The sequence below is a fragment of the Salmo salar genome, chromosome 19, assembly GCF_965601325.2.
Source record: "Salmo salar chromosome 19, fSalSal1, whole genome shotgun sequence".
Lineage (NCBI taxonomy): Eukaryota > Metazoa > Chordata > Actinopteri > Salmoniformes > Salmonidae > Salmo > Salmo salar.
This window is the reverse complement of record NC_138309.1, coordinates 42795616-42801648: the sequence shown is the minus strand read 5'-3', so window position 1 is coordinate 42801648 and position 6033 is coordinate 42795616.

Sequence of the window (6033 nt, the reverse complement as noted above, 5' to 3'; positions counted from 1 at the left end):
TCACCTTCATCTGTACTGATGTGAAAACACAGGATAGGTGAAAATAACAACGCGTTGGGAGTATTTGCTGCTTGGGAGTTGATATATCCTATGTAGTTTTTCCGTTCACCTTAGTGCAGAAGACAAGGAAAGAGAGCACTTTAGGACTATTGATACACCCTGTCCCGCAAAGACCGTCTTGTGGGAAAGTCTTGTGGTACCTTTGGATATTAATTTGTAAGATACCAATATCAACACTGAACTGAATAAAACACATAATGACCAATCAAATCACATTTTAATTGTCACACGCTTCATTAACAACAGGTGTAGATTAACAGTGAAACGCTTATTTACGGGCCTTTCCCAACAATGCAGAATACAATGAAAAAATAATACAAATAAAAAAAACATTAGCATAATGAATATATTCACAATGAGCAATGATAGCTTGGCTATATATATATATCCAAGCTATCATTGTGAATATATTCATTATGCTAATGTTTTTTTTTAAATAAATGTGTATATATATATATATACACACATGCAGTATCGAGCCGATGTGCGTGCAGTGGTACAAGGTAATTGACAAGAGCTCAACTGTGAATTGTCTTGGCGCACCAAAGACAAGTGGGGAAACCAAAATTGATGAATGAATTGTTGCATGTTGTTGTCTAACTAGCTAAAATTGGCCCTTTCCTAAATGTTCCATGGATGGAGATAGTATCTCGGTCTCTCAAGTAGTAACAAATACCCACCAACGAACTCTACTCTAGATCTGGCTGAATATGTTTTAACGTATTGGAACATCGATGGGTTCCCCATCGCTCCAAGCTATGCTGACCTTAATATGGGTCAATTTGAAGAACGTTTTTGTTAACAATGAAAATCCATTCTTGAATAAAATCCTGAACTGATATATTGACGATTTTATAACATTACTCAATGACATTAACCCTTAATCTCAAATTCACTATGGGGAATGTGACACGAAACGTTTTCATTATCTCGATATGTAAACCGAGAAATCAAATGCAAACCCTGTTTACAACTCTGTATACAAAATAAAGGGACAGAAATACTCTGAGACATTAAAAAGAGGACTTCCAAGAAGCCAGTTTTTCCAGACTGCGCCGTATATACCACTCCACATAGGACTAGAAAAAGCAGCAGAGATGCGCAATAGATTTCCAAGAGGCTCCTCTCCGCAATATGTGGATGAAGCTATTCATTCGGCACTAGGGAAAAACACGACAGTTAAAGAACACACAACATGTTCACCACCCAAAAAAATACTTTGAACCCGCGCAAAGTGGGAGATGATGTCAAGAAACACTGGCATTTAAAAAAAAAATCATCCGACCCAGTTTGGCCAGCTGAATTTATGAACCCACCAGGTAGGAGATATCGCAATTTACGTGACAAATTGGTCCATCTCAACTGTCAGACACAAAAGGAAATGAGCCAGGCTCGTTAACGGCCTCTTCTGAATGGTAGCTGTAAATGCAGTCTGCGCACAGTGCAACAATATGATAAAGTGTGAATATTTCTGCCACCCACATACAGGAAAACGGTTCCAAAATAAATTACATTACGTGCACCTCCACCCATATTATCTACATGATTAAATGCCCACGTGGGCTGTGTTATGTCGGTAAAACCTCTCGTTCTCTCAAACAGAGAATTAGTGAACATAAAAGTCCAATCAGGAGAAACGACAAGGATTATCCAGTCGCAGTACATTTTAATGACCAAAAACATGACATTTCCACCTTTAGATTGTGTGGCATAGAGAAAGTCAATATATCAGACAGGGGAGGTGATACTAATAATACTCTGAGTAAAATGTTTTGGGATTTTCACCCTCCAGACATTATTCTCAAAAGGTCTTAATGATGAAATGCCTATGCATGTTATGTTGTAAACGTGAACCTGAACTCATGCCATCACTTCAAACTACTCTGCCGTTTTTTCTTGCACTGTACCCAACGATTTATGAAAACTTACTTGATAGGTCATGTCCTCATTGTGGTTTTACAGACGTGTTTAATAAGTTTTATGTACACACTTTATTAGAATATTTATGAAATGCACATTGTTATATTTGGTAACATGTTTATTTTCTGTCGACTCCAACCCTAGTCGATGCATTGAACAGATGTGGGTGAAGGGTGAAAATGAAAAACACTCACAAATGCTCTGAGGAAGGCCTTGAGGTGGATACGTGATGCTTAATAAAGAGCAGTGTGCGGGTTTCTTCTTTTTTCTCAATTTATGACAAAAAAAAGTTCTTTAATCTATTGAGATTCTAGTCATGAAATCTATGCAGCCTACTCAATCACTTTTTATAGCTATTGTTTACAGGCTTCCTGGGCAGTGTACAGAGTTCCTCACTGAGTTCGCTGAATTCCTAAATCGTATCATGTAGTCATGGCAGATAATATTCACATTTTTGGTGACTTCAATATTTCACATGGAAAAGTCCACAGACCCACTCCAAAAGGCTTTCGGAGCCATCATTGACTCAGTGGGTTTTGTCCAACATGTCTCCGGACCTACGCATTGCCACAGTTTTACCCTTGATCTAGTTGTGTCCCGTGGAATAAATATTGTAGATACAAATGTTTTTCCTGATAATCCTGGACTATGGGACCACCATTTTATTACGTTTGCAATCACAACAAATAATCTGCTCAGATCCCAACCAAGGATTATCAAAAGCCGCGCTATAAATGATTGGACAACGCAAAGATTCGTAGATGCCTTACCAGACTCCATCCCCCTTACCAAGGACATTGGAGTACAAAAATCAGTTAACCACCTAACTGAGGATCTAAATGTAACCTTGTGTAATACCCTAGATGCAGTCACACCTCTAAAAAGAAAAACATTGGTCACAAGAAATTAGCTCACTGGTATACAGAAAATACCAGAGACCTGAGGCAAGCTTCCAGAAAATTGGAACGGAAATGGCTAGCTTGGAAAGTACCGTGCAATATCGAAGAGCCCTCACTGCTGCTCGATCAGCCTACTTTTCCAACCTAATCGAGGAGAATAAAAACAATCCAAAATCTATTTTTGATACTGTTGCAAAGTGAAGTAAAAAGGAGCATTCTCCTATTCTAACTAAACTACTGAAAGAGCTACTTCCTGTGCTTGTCCCTCCTATGTTGAACATAATGAACAGCTCCCAATCCTCCGGATCTGTACCAACCTCAATAAAAGTGTCAGTAATAAAGCCTTTCCTGAAAAAGCCAAACCTTGACCTTATATCGAATCTCACATTCCTCTCAAAAATGTTTTGAAAAAGCTGTTGCGCAGCATCTCACTGCCTTCCTGAAGACAAATAAATGTATACGAAACGCTTCAGTCTGGTTTTAGACCCCATCATAGCACTGAGACTGCACTTGTGAAGGTGGTAAATGACCATTTAATGGCGTCAGACCAAGGTTTTGCATCTGTCCTTGTGCTCATAGACCTTATTGCCACTTTTGACACCATCGATCACCACATTCTTTTGGAGAGATTGGAAACCCTAATTGGTCTACACAGACATGTTCTTGCCTGGTTTAGATGTTATCTGTGGGTAAGATATCAGTTCGTCTCTGTGGATGGTTTGTCCTCTGATAAATCAATAGTAAGTTTCGGTGTTCCTCAAGGTTCCGTTTTAGGACCACTATTGTTTTCACTATATATTCTACCTCTTGGTGATGTCATTCGGAAACACAATGTCAACTTTCACTTCTATGCGGACGACACACAGTTGTACATTTCGATGAAACATGGTGAAGCCCCAAAATGTCCTACCCTGGAAGCCTGTGTTTCAGACATAAGGAAGTGGATGGCGGCAAATATTTTACTTTTAAACTCGGACAACACAGAGATGCTAGTTCTAGATCCCAAGAAACAAAGAGATCTGATGTTTGATATGACAATTAATCTTGATGGTTGTACAGTCTCCTCAAATAAAACTGTGAAGGACCTCGGCGTTACTCTGGACCCTGATCTCTCTTTTGACGAACATATCAATAATATTTCAAGGGCAGCTTTTTTCCATCTTCATTAGATTGCAAAAAACAGAAACCTTTTGTTCAAAAATTATGCAGAAACGCTAACCTATGCTTTTGTCACTTCTAGATTAGACTACTGCAATGCTCTACTCTCCGGCTACCCGAAGATAGCACTAAATAAAACTTCAGCCAGTGCTAAATACAGCTGCTAGAATTTTGACTAGAACCCAACATTTTTATCATATTACTCCAGTGCTAGCCTCTACACTGGCTTCCTGTTAAGGCTAGTTTAACTGCTAACCTACAAAGCATTACATGGACTTGCTCCTACCCATCTCTCCGATTTGGTCCTGCCGTACATACCTACACTACGGTCACAAGACGCAGGAGTCCTTATTGTGCCTAGAATTTGTAAGGGGCTTTCTCCTATAGAGCTCCATTTTTATGGAATGGTCTGCCTATCCACGTGAGACTCGGTCTCAACCTTTGAGTCTTTACTGAAGACTCATCTCTTCAGTAGGTCCTATGATTGAGTGTAGTCTGGCCCAGAAGTGTGAAGGTGAACAGCATGGCACCAGAGTGACAAACCATCCTTGCTGTCGCTGATTCTCCACCTCTTATTTATTGTTTATTTAACTAGGCAAGTCAGTTAAGAACAAATTCTTATTTTCAATGAAGGCCTAGGAACAGTGAGTTAAGTGCCTTGATCAGGGGCAGAACAACAGATTTTTTTTACCTTGTCAGCTAGGGGATTCGATCTTGCAACCTTTCGGTTACAAGTCCAACGCTCTAACCACTAGGCTACCTGCCGCCTCTACACTCTAACCACTAGGCTACCTGCCGGGTTAGGGAGAGTTTGGCCGGCTGGGATATCCTTGTCTCATAACGCACTAGCGACTCCTGTGGCGGGCCGGGCACAGTGCACGCTGACCAGGTGTCCGGTGTTTCCTCCGACACATTGGTGCTGCTGGCTTCCGGGTTGGATGGGCATTGTGTCAAGAAGCAATGTGGCATGGTTGGGTTGTGTTTCGGAGGACGCATGGCTCTCGACCATCGCCTCTCCCGAGTCCGTACGGGATTTGCAGCAATGAGACAAGACTGTAACTACCAATTGGAAACCATGAAATTGGGGAGAATTAAAAAAAATATATACATATATTATTTTTTTTAAATTGATCTGATAGTGTGTGTGTGTTTTTTTTATAGAAATGAAAATATCATCAGTGGATAAAATGGTTGAAAAATTTAAATTTTTACTTAATTCAGGAAAGGACATATGCAATGTTAACACTCTTACCTAGAAACATTCAGAGTTTTCGAAGACAATTCATCATACATTTCAGAGGTATTAAAACCCTCCTGAGAGGAAAGCTCAGAGTTTCAGTTATGACTTAAGACTTCTAGAACACTGGTGTGTGTGTCAAACAGTTTCAAATCAATGCCTTGCTTGGACATTATAGACTAGTGGATAATCTAACAGTGATATTTTTGTTGTTGTTGCTGTGCCCACATTTCAGTATCAACAGTGTCGTATTTATTAGTGCACATCATAGCAAAATGTTTTGCAACGACAAAACAATTGCTTTTCTTAAAAATCGGGCAAGTTGGGGGGGGGGGGGGTGTATTCATTATGACGAATTCTGTTTCAAAACATTTTGCAACAGAAACGGTTTACTCCAAACGGGAAAACGCTTTGTAACGAAAAAAAAAAGTTTCTATTAGACAATTCGGGTAAGGTCCCTCCCCGTTTCAATCCATTTGGTTCTTAACCTATTTGGGATAGGGGGCAGTATTTTCACGGCCGGATAAAAAACGTACCCGATTTAATCTGGTTACTACTCCTGCCCAGAAACTAGAATATGCATATAAATTAGTAGATTTGGATAGAAAACACTCTAAAGTTTCTAAAACTGTTTGAATGGTGTCTGTGAGTATAACAGAACTCATATGGCAGGCCAAAACCTGAGAAGATTCCATACAGGAAGTGCCTTGTCTGACAATTTGTTCTCCTTCTGGGGCATCTCTATCAAAAATACAGAAT